Source organism: Oncorhynchus gorbuscha, linkage group LG04 (genome assembly GCF_021184085.1).
Source record: "Oncorhynchus gorbuscha isolate QuinsamMale2020 ecotype Even-year linkage group LG04, OgorEven_v1.0, whole genome shotgun sequence".
NCBI lineage: Eukaryota > Metazoa > Chordata > Actinopteri > Salmoniformes > Salmonidae > Oncorhynchus > Oncorhynchus gorbuscha.
Genome location: NC_060176.1, coordinates 16,188,824 through 16,203,067, shown reverse-complemented (window position 1 = coordinate 16,203,067; position 14,244 = coordinate 16,188,824). Strand labels below are relative to the sequence as shown.

The following is a 14,244-nucleotide window of genomic DNA, read 5'->3' as shown; positions in this document are numbered from 1 at the left end:
TATGACAGCATATGGTTTTTATCAGCTTTTCCTGCAGGGAGGTGAATGCTCAGTAACATCGCTCCATTTCAAAGCCTGCGCTCCATTTTCCACCCTGCATTGCTAAAAATATTTTTTTGCAGGAATTTGAGACCTTCTCTAGAACATGGCGAACACCCCTTCGGTAGAACTAGGGAACTTGTTACATTTTTCACAGAGTTCCAGTACACCTACACTCTCCTCTTTATCAATCCCACACATATTGGTCTTTGTTACAAAGCTCCATCTTCATGTTCGTGGCGTTCTGTAAGCCATCACACAGGTTCTAAGTTCCGACTCACTTACTTCCAGAACAGATGGCAGAATCAGATTTATTTATGGGTGTTAAACACTGGTCTGGGCTATACTATTCTGATAATGTTCTCACAGAAGCCCCCCTGAAGAATAATTATTTATTAGTTGTAACCCCTTGTGGTTTGTTTGTGCAAAATGAAAAGTTAAAAGGACGAATTAAACATAAAATGAGCATTCCTTTAATTTTACTTTTTATTGAATGTTTAACATTTTCATTAGTTTTATGAAGAGCTGATGTTGACGTTTCTGTCTTCAAACAGATATGCTGTCTGATGTGATGCCACATCCTGCCATGTCTTTTAAAGTGCATCACATTAGAGGATACCACTTCATGGTGTCCATTCATGATGCCATTAACACAGCAACTTCCTCTGTTTGGCACTTACTTAGTATTCCTCAGTAGTTGAGCATGGTGGCAGTTTGTTCTCCAAACCAAACCCCATTGTTCTTTACTGACAAGTAAATGTTCCCTTTGTGCAAACTAATAGCACCTGCTAACTGTGGCCATTGATGCCTTTATAATGTAGGGTTACCTGTCAGTCTAGTGGTTTTGGAGAAAGCAAAAATATAGAGGATTCTCCTTTTTAGATCCAATTGTATACCCATTTTCTGCCTCACCTTTGTTTAATGAACATTTCCATAAATATTTGTATTTATTTTCTGCTTTCTTCAGCCCTTTCAGTGATGGCACAGTGATAAGGCAGGCCTTTGATATTCTTTGAAATCTGAAACACATCCCTCAGCAACCTGGGACAGCTGTGAATGTGGTGGTCAGGTGAGGAACAGCCAGCTGCATCTTCCCCTCTGTAAAGTGATCTGGGTCTGTGTGTCCCGGCTAGCTCACTGTCAGCTCCCCTCTTCTCTTCTGGCTTGCCCAGGTTTCCTGCTGCCCAGCCCTTTGTACAGCACACTGTTTGTGAGCCTGGCTCTCGCACCACTACCCACAGGACTGGGAGCCCAGCAGGCCTCTACCCTCACTGGGGCTGCAGCCCAATTGAGAGCACAGTCTGTTCTCACAGCGAATGTTTCCCATTACCCCAGTGAGGGATGGGGAGGACTGTGACAGGCTGCTCTTTGGTCCCATGTAGGCCACTTTTGATCAGACTTCTAGGCTGATGTGATATCTTCTCTCACAGACAACACCCACCTGTTCTAGTCTGGCCAACAATTAAACAGCTGCTATGTTTTATAGAGGTGCCATGTGTAGTAAATGGAAACTCATGTTTTTCCTAGAAGTATATAGGTTTGACGTATTTTAGGCAATTTCATGCTGTGAGACAAAGATTTCACAACATTTGTCACTATCATTTTCATATTTTCCAAATGTAGTTACCATGATATCAGCCCCATTGGGCACAGCTGGAGTCTTCTGTCTGCCTCTGGATATTTTCTGTCTTGTCTGTGGATCTGAGCTGAAGTCACAGGGTAATGTTTGCTCACTAGCATACAGACAAACATGCCCTGAATTCCATGGGTGATGCCTGCGTTCCAGTAAAAGGATAGCTCATCTTCCAGGTCTATCAATCTCTTTCCTGGGTGCACAGATTAATCATCAGTCGCATGTCAATGTTTATGTCACTTTAGTGTTACTGGTGCATAACTGTAATAATTCTTATTATAAACTGAGTGGTTCGAGTCCTGAATGCTGATTGGCTGACAGATGTGGTATATTAGGCCCTATACTACAGGTATTTAAAAATATATATATAATCATTTACTGCTCTATTTACGTTGGTAACCAGTTTCTAATAGCAGTAAGGCACCTCGGGGGGTTTGTGATATATGGCCAATAAACCACGGCTAAGGGCTGTGTCCAGGCACTCCGCGTTGCTTAGTGTGTAAGAACAGCCCTTAGCTGTGGTATTTTGGCCATATACAACACCCCCCCCCCCCCGGGCCTTATTGCTAAATAAAAAACAAGTAGCATCACAGTGAGAGTCAAGTGCACCTTTTTTTGTAATTTTCAACATATATCCACTGTCTACAGTCTCCCACACTAAGGAGGTGAAACTCTGTTCAGCAACAAATAAGTAATAAAAGTCCTATCTAAAGCTTCTATTTGCATGTGTTTTCTCACCCGTTAGGACAGCTGATGAGATGGAGAAATGTCACACTCTGCCAAGAGCTGAGTTCCCTTTATGTCACGCTCTGGCCATAGAGAGGCTTTTATTCTCTATTTCGGTTAGGCCAGGGTGTGACTAGGGTGTGCATTCTAGTTTCTTTATTTCTACGTTTTCTATTTCTTTGTTTTTGACCGTGTGTGGTTCTCAGAGGCAGCTGTCTATCGTTGTCTCTGATTGAGAATCATACTTAGGCAGCCTTTTTCCCACCTGTGTTTTGTGGGTAGTTGTTTTCTGTACAGTTTATTTGCCTTACAGAACTGTTCGTTTTTTCACTGTTATTTTGTTCGAGTGGTTTGATCAATAAAAATCATGAACACTTACCACGCTGCGTTTTGGTCTGATCCTCATTCCGACGAGAGACGTTACACTCTATCTGTTCAGCTTGTTTCCTTCCCACTGTCGCATTATGTCAAAAGATCATAGGCCTCTGATTCAGTGTTTGGGCTCCAGTACTGCCCTATGGAGACTTTATCAACCCTTCTCAGTCTGTCACCGTGCCCTAGGTCACCATTGTTTTCACCCTGCGTCACTTCTCAGATTAAGTCTAATGACTCATTATGGCTTTCCTATAATCATCAATTAGCATACTATTGTGCCACACAATTTCTCACTGTATTGTGCCAGTAATACCCATAATCTCATTAGCTACACGACCAGTCAAAAGTTCTTTATTTTTACTGTTTCCTACATTGAATAATAATATTGAAGACATCAAAACTATGAAATAACACATATGGAATCATGTACAATGTAAGATGGCGAACATGGCTGATGTTTTACATTCTCCAAACCAACCAGTTTTTTTGCGTTTTGTTATTTTTTAAATTTATTGTGTACATAATGTTGCTGCTGTGCCCACAAAGCTTACGACCGAAAATAACTTTTGGACATCAGAAAAGCGATTACTCAACACGAACTGGAAGAAACTTTTTTTTTTTAACGAGTCCAACGAGAAGGATATCCTGCGTTCACTGGAAAAGGCCCAGATCCATGTCTTTTGCGTGAAGAATAGACGCCGGAAAAGGGGACGCAGATCGGGGATCCTTCGGAGAAGCCAGAGGTGACCGAGTAAACTCTCAATGCCTTCCATTCTCCTTGCTAACATGCAATCGTTAGAAAATAAAATTGATGACCTATTATTAAGATTATCCTACCAACGGGACATTAAAAACTGTAACATCTTATGTTTCACCGAGACGTGGTTGAACGAAGAAAAGGACAATATAGAGCTGGTGGGATTTTCCATGCACCATCAGAACAGAGACGTTACCTCTGGTAAGACGAGTGGTGGGGGTGTGTGTCTTTTTGTCAATAACAGCTGGTGTGTAATGTATAATATTAAAGAAGTCTCGAGGTATTGCTTGCCCGAGGTAGAGTACCTTATGACAAGTTGTTGACCACACTATCTACCAAGAGTTCTCATCTGTATTATTTGTAGCCGTCTATTTACCACCACAAAGCGAAGTTGGCACTAAGACCGCTCTCAACCAACCATAAGCAAAGAAAAACATGCTCACCCAGAAGCGGCGCTCCAATTGGCTGGGGACTTTAATGCAGGCAAACTTAAATTCGTTTTACCAAATTTTTACCAGCATGTCACATGTGCAACCAGGGGGAAAAAAATCCTAGACCACCTTTACTCCACACACAGAGATGCATACAAAACTCTCCCACACCGTCCATTTGGCAAATCTGACCATAATTCTATCCTCCCGATTCCTGCTTACAAGCAAAAATTAAAGCAGGAAGTACCAGTGACTCGATCAATACGGAAGTGGTCAGATGACGCGGATGCTACACTACAGGACTATTTTGCTAGCACGGACTGGAATATGTTCCGGGATTCATTCAATGGCATTGAGGAATACACCACCTCAGTCATTGGCTCAATCAATAAGTGCATCGATGACGTCGTCCCCACAATGACGGTACGTACAAATCCCAACCAGAAGCCATGATTACAGGCAACAGCCACATCGAGCTAAAGCTGCCGCTTTCAAGGAGCGGGAGACTAATATGGATGCTTCTAAGAAATCCTGCTATGCCCTCAGACGAACCATCAAACAAGCAAAGTGTCAATACAGGATTAAGATTGAATATTACTACACCGGCTCTGACTCTCGTTGGATGTTACAGGACTTCAAAACTATTACAGACTACAAAGGGAATCCCAGACACGAGCTGCCCAGTGACGCGAGCCTACCAGATGAGCTAAATGCCTTTTATGCTTGCTTTGAGGCAAGCAACACTGAAGCATGCATGAGAGCACCAGCTGTTCTGGATGACTGTATGATGACTGTGTGATAACGCTCTTGGTAGCCGATGTGAACAAAACCTTTAACTAGGCCAACATTCACAAAGCCGCCCGCCAGACGGATTACTAGGACGTGTACTCAAAGCACGCGCGGACCAACTGTCAAGTGTCTTCACTGACATTTTCAACCTCTCCCGGACCGAGTCTGTAATACCTACATGTTTCAAGCAGACCACCATAGTCCCTGTGCCCAAGGAAGTGAAGGTAACCTGCCTAAATCATTACCACCCCTTGGCACTCACGTGGGTAGCCTTTAAGTGCTTTGAAAGGCTGGTCATGGCTCACATCAACAGCATCCTCCCAGACACCCTAGACCCACTCCAATTTGCATACCGCCTCAACAGACCCACAGATGACGCAATCTTAATCACACTCCAACCGCCCTTTCTCACCTGGACAAAGGGAACACTTATGTGAGAATGCTGTTCATCGACTACAGCTCAGCGTTCAACACCATAGTGCCCACAAAGCTTATCACTAAGCTAAGAACTCTGGGACTAAACACCTTCCTCTGCAACTGGATCCTGGACTTCCTGACTGGCCGCCCCCAGGTGGTAAGAGTAGGCAACAATACGTCTGCCACGCTGATCCTTAACACTGGGGCCCCTCAATGGTGTGTACTTAGTCCCCTCCTGTATTCCCTGTTCCCCCTCAACTGCGTGGCCAAACACGACTCCAACGCCATCATTAAGTTTGCTGACGACACAACAGTGGTAGGCCTGATCGCCAACAACGATGAGTCGGTCTATAGGGAGGTCAGAGAACTAACAGTGTGGTGCCAGGACAACAACCTCTCCCTCAATGTGAGCAAGACAAAGGAGCTGATCGTGGACTAGAGGAAAAGGCAGGCCGAACAGGCCCCCATTAACATCGCTCCATAGTGGAGCGAGTCGAGAGTTTCAAGTTCCTTGGTGTCTACATCACCAACAAACTATCATGGTCCAAACATACCAAGACAATTGTGAAGAGGGCACGATAAAACCTTTTCCCCCTCAGGAGACTGAAAAGATTTGGCATGGGTCCCCAGATCTTAAAAATATTCTACAGCTGCACCATTGAGAGCATCCTGACTGGTTGCATCACTGCCTGTTATGGCAACTGCTAGACATCTGAACGTAAGGTGCTACAGAAGGTAGTGTGTACGGCTCAGTACATCACTGGGGCCAAGCTTCCTGCCATCCAGGACCTATGTAATAGGCGGTGTCAGAGGAAAGCCCATAACATTGTCAGAGACTCCAGTCATAGACTGTTTTCTATGCTACCGCATGGCAAGCGGTACTGGAGCGCCAAGTCTAGGACCAAAAGGCTCCTCAACAGCTTCTACCCCCAAGCCATTAGACTGCTGAACAATTTATAAAAATCACCACCGGACAATTTACATTTGCCCCCCCCCCCCCCCCCCCCCCCAATCGCCGTGTCTTTGTGAGACGCAGAGTAGATGCACGGATGATCTCAGCATGTGTGGTTTCCACCATGAAGCATGGAGGAGGAGGTATGATGGTATGGGGGTGATTTGCTGGTGTCTGTGATTTATTTAGAATTCAAGGCACACTTACTCAGCATGGCTACCACAGCATTCTGCAGCAATATGCCATCTGGTTTGCGCTTAGTCCCATTATCATTTATTTTTCAACAGGACAATTACCCCAAACACACCTTCAGGTGGTGTAAGGGCTATTTGACCAAGAAGGAGAGTGATAGAGCGCTGCATCAGAGGACCTGGCCTCCAAAATCACCAATTGAGATAGTTTGGGATGAGTTGTACCACAGAGTGAAGGAAAAGCAGCCAACAGGTGCTCAGCATATGTGGGAACTCCTTCAAGACAGTTGGAAAAGCATTCCTCATGAAGCTGCTTGAGAGAATGCCAAGAGTGTGCAAAGCTGTCATCAAGGCAAAGGATGGCTAATTTGAAGATTTTAAAATATAAAATATATTTAGATTTGTTTAAAACTTTTGGTTACGACATGATTCCATATGTGTTATTTCATAGTTTTCATGTCTTCACTATTATTCTACAATGTAGAATATAGTAAAAATAAAGAAATACCTTTGAATGAGTAGGTGTGTCCAAGCTTTTTACTAGTACTGTATGTATGGATGGATGGGATTAACTGTACATATCACTGAACCAAACATCAACTGTAACCCTCAATGAAAGGGTGTGATGTAGCTCTGCAATCCATTAGCAATTCTATAGTGACCAACAAAATGTAAAATTAATGTCAGAGAATCTAGAGAATGTCAGCTGGAAATAATTGAAACTGTGCTATATTGTTCCCTTCAAAGCTGGAGAGGACTACAAACAGCCTACTGCAACATCTATAATATTTTATTCTTCTCACATTTTTACTGCACAAACCCTTTGAAATAAGATTTTATATGAGAAATGTATCAAGTATTGCAGTGGAATCTGGTGTGTGAAAATTTGCTTTGTGACAGTGAAGCTGATTGTGATTCAATTAAGGTTATCTTTGTGGAATGTAAATGTTTGTCATTGGATTCATTTGTGTATATTCAGAACAGTAAGTCATGAAGCTGTATTTGAGATAATTTTCATATGTGTGTGTGTGTCTGTAGCAGTGCCTGAGTTTGAGCTCTCTTCCATTTAATTTTTTAGAGCTGGTCAGCTGCTTGGACTGTTCAGACACAAAGTAAGTCAGTGACAAAACTAAGTATTCCAAAATAAGTATTTTATTTTGATCTCTCTTGGCATGCTGTGTGGAAATACAGTGACAGACAGCAGCCTCATACCCAGACCCAGACAGACTGTAAATGGATGGGTGTGTAAAGTAAATGTCTGTGCCAGAGTTCTGTTTTGTTGCCAGGTTATACCAGTGTTCTGTTGGGTAGGCCAGGTTATTACCAGTGTTCTGTTGGGTAGGCCAGGTTATTACCAGTGTTCTGTTGGGTAGGCTAGGTTATTACCAGTGTTCTGTTGGGTAGGCCAGGTTATACCAGTGTTCTGTTGGGTAGGCCAGGTTATTACCAGTGTTCTGTTGGGTAGGCCAGGTTATTACCAGTGTTCTGTTGGGTAGGCCAGGTTATTACCAGTGTTCTGTTGGGTAGGCCAGATTATTACCAGTGTTCTGTTGGGTAGGCTAGGTTATTACCAGTGTTCTGTTGGGTAGGCCAGGTTATTACCAGTGTTCTGTTGGGTAGGCCAGGTTATTACCAGTGTTCTGTTGGGTAGGCCAGGTTATTACCAGTGTTCTGTTGGGTATGCCAGGTTATTACCAGTGTTCTGTTGGGTAGGCCAGGTTATTACCAGTGTTCTGTTGGGTAGGCCAGGTTATTACCAGTGTTCTGTTGGGTAGGCCAGGTTATTACCAGTGTTCTGTTGGGTAGGCCAGGTTATTACCAGTGTTCTGTTGGGTAGGCCAGGTTATTACCAGTGTTCTGTTGGGTAGGCCAGGTTATTACCAGTGTTCTGTTGGGTATGCCAGGTTATTACCAGTGTTCTGTTGGGTAGGCCAGGTTATTACCAGTGTTCTGTTGGGTATGCCAGGTTATTACCAGTGTTCTGTTGGGTAGGCCAGGTTATTACCAGTGTTCTGTTGGGTAGGCCAGGTTATTACCAGTGTTCTGTTGGGTAGGCCAGGTTATTACCAGTGTTCTGTTGGGTATGCCAGGTTATTACCAGTGTTCTGTTGGGTAGGCCAGGTTATTACCAGTGTTCTGTTGGGTAGGCTAGGTTATTACCAGTGTTCTGTTGGGTAGGCCAGGTTATTACCAGTGTTCTGTTGGGTAGGCCAGGTTATTACCAGTGTTCTGTTGGGTAGGCCAGGTTATACCAGTGTTCTGTTGGGTAGGCCAGGTTATTACCAGTGTTCTGTTGGGTAGGCCAGGTTATTACCAGTGTTCTGTTGGGTAGGCTAGGTTATTACCAGTGTTCTGTTGGGTGAGCCAGGTTATACCAGTGTTCTGTTGGGTAGGCCAGGTTATTACCAGTGTTCTGTTGGGTAGGCTAGGTTATTACCAGTGTTCTGTTGGGTAGGCCAGGTTATTACCAGTGTTCTGTTGGGTAGGCCAGGTTATTACCAGTTTTCTGTTGGGTAGCCAGGTTATACCAGTGTTCTGTTGGGTAGGCCAGGTTATTACCAGTGTTCTGTTGGGTAGCCAGGTTATACCAGTGTTCTGTTGGGTAGGCCAGGTTATTACCAGTGTTCTGTTGGGTAGGCCAGGTTATACCAGTGTTCTGTTGGGTAGGCCAGGTTATTACCAGTGTTCTGTTGGGTAGGTCAGGTTATTACCAGTGTTCTGTTGGGTAGGCTAGGTTATTACCAGTGTTCTGTTGGGTGAGCCAGGTTATACCAGTGTTCTGTTGGGTAGGCCAGGTTATTACCAGTGTTCTGTTGGGTAGGCTAGGTTATTACCAGTGTTCTGTTGGGTAGGCCAGGATAGAACCCGTGTTCTGTTGGGTAGGCCAGGTTATTACCAGTTTTCTGTTGGGTAGCCAGGTTATACCAGTGTTCTGTTGGGTAGGCCAGGTTATTACCAGTGTTCTGTTGGGTAGGCCAGGTTATTACCAGTGTTCTGTTGGGTAGGCCAGGTTATACCAGTGTTCTGTTGGGTAGGCCAGGTTATTACCAGTGTTCTGTTGGGTAGGCCAGGTTATACCAGTGTTCTGTTGGGTAGGCCAGGTTATTACCAGTGTTCTGTTGGGTGGGCCAGGTTATACCAGTGTTCTGTTGGGTAGGCCAGGTTATTACCAGTGTTCTGTTGGGTAGGCTAGGTTATTACCAGTGTTCTGTTGGGTAGGCCAGGTTATTACCAGTGTTCTGTTGGGTAGGCCAGGTTATTACCAGTTTTCTGTTGGGTAGCCAGGTTAGTCCAGTGTTCTGTTGGGTAGGCCAGGTTATTACCAGTGTTCTGTTGGGTAGCCAGGTTATACCAGTGTTCTGTTGGGTAGGCCAGGTTATTACCAGTGTTCTGTTGGGTAGGCCAGGTTATACCAGTGTTCTGTTGGGTAGGCCAGGTTATTACCAGTGTTCTGTTGGGTAGGTCAGGTTATTACCAGTGTTCTGTTGGGTAGGCTAGGTTATTACCAGTGTTCTGTTGGGTGAGCCAGGTTATACCAGTGTTCTGTTGGGTAGGCCAGGTTATTACCAGTGTTCTGTTGGGTAGGCTAGGTTATTACCAGTGTTCTGTTGGGTAGGCCAGGTTAGAACCCGTGTTCTGTTGGGTAGGCCAGGTTATTACCAGTTTTCTGTTGGGTAGCCAGGTTATACCAGTGTTCTGTTGGGTAGGCCAGGTTATTACCAGTGTTCTGTTGGGTAGCCAGGTTATACCAGTGTTATTATTATTATTATTCTGTTGGGTAGGCCAGGTTTTTACCAGTTTTCTGTTGGGTAGCCAGGTTATACCAGTGTTCTGTTGGGTAGGCCAGGTTATTACCAGTGTTCTGTTGGGTAGGCCAGGTTATTACCAGTGTTCTGTTGGGTAGGCCAGGTTATACCAGTGTTCTGTTGGGTAGGCCAGGTTATTACCAGTGTTCTGTTGGGTAGGCCAGGTTATACCAGTGTTCTGTTGGGTAGGCCAGGTTATTACCAGTGTTCTGTTGGGTGGGCCAGGTTATACCAGTGTTCTGTTGGGTAGGCCAGGTTATTACCAGTGTTCTGTTGGGTAGGCCAGGTTATACCAGTGTTCTGTTGGGTAGGCCAGGTTATTACCAGTGTTCTGTTGGGTAGGCCAGGTTATTACCAGTGTTCTGTTGGGTAGGCCAGGTTATTACCAGTGTTCTGTTGGGTAGGCCAGGTTATTACCAGTGTTCTGTTGGGCAGCCAGGTTATTACCAGTGTTCTGTTGGGTAGGCCAGGTTATTACCAGTGTTCTGTTGGGTAGGCTAGGTTATTACCAGTGTTCTGTTGGGTAGGCCAGGTTATTACCAGTGTTCTGTTGGGTAGGCCAGGTTATTACCAGTGTTCTGTTGGGTAGGCCAGGTTATTACCAGTGTTCTGTTGGGTAGGCCAGGTTATTACCAGTGTTCTGTTGGGTAGGCTAGGTTATTACCAGTGTTCTGTTGGGTAGGCCAGGTTAGAACCCGTGTTCTGTTGGGTAGGCCAGGTTATTACCAGTTTTCTGTTGGGTAGCCAGGTTATACCAGTGTTCTGTTGGGTAGGCCAGGTTATTACCAGTGTTCTGTTGGGTAGCCAGGTTATACCAGTGTTATTATTATTATTATTCTGTTGGGTAGGCCAGGTTTTTACCAGTTTTCTGTTGGGTAGCCAGGTTATACCAGTGTTCTGTTGGGTAGGCCAGGTTATTACCAGTGTTCTGTTGGGTAGGCCAGGTTATTACCAGTGTTCTGTTGGGTAGGCCAGGTTATACCAGTGTTCTGTTGGGTAGGCCAGGTTATTACCAGTGTTCTGTTGGGTAGGCCAGGTTATACCAGTGTTCTGTTGGGTAGGCCAGGTTATTACCAGTGTTCTGTTGGGTGGGCCAGGTTATACCAGTGTTCTGTTGGGTAGGCCAGGTTATTACCAGTGTTCTGTTGGGTAGGCCAGGTTATACCAGTGTTCTGTTGGGTAGGCCAGGTTATTACCAGTGTTCTGTTGGGTAGGCCAGGTTATTACCAGTGTTCTGTTGGGTAGGCCAGGTTATTACCAGTGTTCTGTTGGGTAGGCCAGGTTATTACCAGTGTTCTGTTGTGCAGCCAGGTTATTACCAGTGTTCTGTTGGGTAGGCCAGGTTATTACCAGTGTTCTGTTGGGTAGGCCAGGTTATTACCAGTGTTCTGTTGGGTAGGCCAGGTTATACCAGTGTTCTGTTGGGTAGGCCAGGTTATTACCAGTGTTCTGTTGGGTGGGCCAGGTTATACCAGTGTTCTGTTGGGTAGGCCAGGTTATTACCAGTGTTCTGTTGGGTAGGCCAGGTTATTACCAGTGTTCTGTTGGGCAGCCAGGTTATTACCAGTGTTCTGTTGGGTAGGCCAGGTTATACCAGTGTTCTGTTGGGTAGGCCAGGTTATTACCAGTGTTCTGTTGGGTAGGCCAGGTTATTACCAGTGTTCTGTTGGGTAGGCCAGGTTATTACCAGTGTTCTGTTGGGTAGGCCAGGTTATTACCAGTGTTCTGTTGGGTAGCCAGGTTATACCAGTGTTATTATTATTATTATTCTGTTGGGTAGGCCAGGTTTTTACCAGTTTTCTGTTGGGTAGCCAGGTTATACCAGTGTTCTGTTGGGTAGGCCAGGTTATTACCAGTGTTCTGTTGGGTAGGCCAGGTTATTACCAGTGTTCTGTTGGGTAGGCCAGGTTATACCAGTGTTCTGTTGGGTAGGCCAGGTTATTACCAGTGTTCTGTTGGGTAGGCCAGGTTATACCAGTGTTCTGTTGGGTAGGCCAGGTTATTACCAGTGTTCTGTTGGGTGGGCCAGGTTATACCAGTGTTCTGTTGGGTAGGCCAGGTTATTACCAGTGTTCTGTTGGGTAGGCCAGGTTATACCAGTGTTCTGTTGGGTAGGCCAGGTTATTACCAGTGTTCTGTTGGGTAGGCCAGGTTATTACCAGTGTTCTGTTGGGTAGGCCAGGTTATTACCAGTGTTCTGTTGGGTAGGCCAGGTTATTACCAGTGTTCTGTTGTGCAGCCAGGTTATTACCAGTGTTCTGTTGGGTAGGCCAGGTTATTACCAGTGTTCTGTTGGGTAGGCCAGGTTATTACCAGTGTTCTGTTGGGTAGGCCAGGTTATACCAGTGTTCTGTTGGGTAGGCCAGGTTATTACCAGTGTTCTGTTGGGTGGGCCAGGTTATACCAGTGTTCTGTTGGGTAGGCCAGGTTATTACCAGTGTTCTGTTGGGTAGGCCAGGTTATTACCAGTGTTCTGTTGGGTAGGCTAGGTTATTACCAGTGTTCTGTTGGGTAGGCCAGGTTAGAACCCGTGTTCTGTTGGGTAGGCCAGGTTATTACCAGTTTTCTGTTGGGTAGCCAGGTTATACCAGTGTTCTGTTGGGTAGGCCAGGTTATTACCAGTGTTCTGTTGGGTAGCCAGGTTATACCAGTGTTATTATTATTATTATTCTGTTGGGTAGGCCAGGTTTTTACCAGTTTTCTGTTGGGTAGCCAGGTTATACCAGTGTTCTGTTGGGTAGGCCAGGTTATTACCAGTGTTCTGTTGGGTAGGCCAGGTTCTGTTGGGTTACCAGTGTTCTGTTGGGTAGGCCAGGTTACCAGTGTTCTGTTGGGTAGGCCAGGTTATACCAGTGTTCTGTTGGGTAGGCCAGGTTATTACCAGTGTTCTGTTGGGTAGGCCAGGTTATACCAGTGTTCTGTTGGGTAGGCCAGGTTATTACCAGTGTTCTGTTGGGTGGCCAGGTTATACCAGTGTTCTGTTGGGTAGGCCAGGTTATTACCAGTGTTCTGTTGGGTAGGCCAGGTTATACCAGTGTTCTGTTGGGTAGGCCAGGTTATTACCAGTGTTCTGTTGGGTAGGCCAGGTTATTACCAGTGTTCTGTTGGGTAGGCCAGGTTATTACCAGTGTTCTGTTGGGTAGGCCAGGTTATTACCAGTGTTCTGTTGGGCAGCCAGGTTATTACCAGTGTTCTGTTGGGTAGGCCAGGTTATTACCAGTGTTCTGTTGGGTAGGCCAGGTTATTACCAGTGTTCTGTTGGGTAGGCCAGGTTATTACCAGTGTTCTGTTGGGTAGGCCAGGTTATTACCAGTGTTCTGTTGGGTAGGCCAGGTTATTACCAGTGTTCTGTTGGGTAGGCCAGGTTATTACCAGTGTTCTGTTGGGTAGGCCAGGTTATTACCAGTGTTCTGTTGGGTAGGCTAGGTTATTACCAGTGTTCTGTTGGGTAGGCCAGGTTAGAACCCGTGTTCTGTTGGGTAGGCCAGGTTATTACCAGTTTTCTGTTGGGTAGCCAGGTTATACCAGTGTTCTGTTGGGTAGGCCAGGTTATTACCAGTGTTCTGTTGGGTAGCCAGGTTATACCAGTGTTATTATTATTATTATTCTGTTGGGTAGGCCAGGTTTTTACCAGTTTTCTGTTGGGTAGCCAGGTTATACCAGTGTTCTGTTGGGTAGGCCAGGTTATTACCAGTGTTCTGTTGGGTAGGCCAGGTTATTACCAGTGTTCTGTTGGGTAGGCCAGGTTATACCAGTGTTCTGTTGGGTAGGCCAGGTTATTACCAGTGTTCTGTTGGGTAGGCCAGGTTATACCAGTGTTCTGTTGGGTAGGCCAGGTTATTACCAGTGTTCTGTTGGGTGGGCCAGGTTATACCAGTGTTCTGTTGGGTAGGCCAGGTTATTACCAGTGTTCTGTTGGGTAGGCCAGGTTATACCAGTGTTCTGTTGGGTAGGCCAGGTTATTACCAGTGTTCTGTTGGGTAGGCCAGGTTATTACCAGTGTTCTGTTGGGTAGGCCAGGTTATTACCAGTGTTCTGTTGGGTAGGCCAGGTTATTACCAGTGTTCTGTTGTGCAGCCAGGTTATTACCAGTGTTCTGTTGGGTAGGCCAGGTTATTACCAGTGTTC

At 45.4% G+C, this 14,244-nt stretch overlaps 1 protein-coding gene across 2 annotated transcripts in view; it reads left to right on the top strand.

Moving 5' to 3' along the window:
* The window catches only part of LOC124033748 (unconventional myosin-Ie-like), a 65,516-nt gene that overhangs the window by 4,954 nt on the left and 46,318 nt on the right, over positions 1 to 14,244 (top strand). The window lies entirely within an intron of this gene.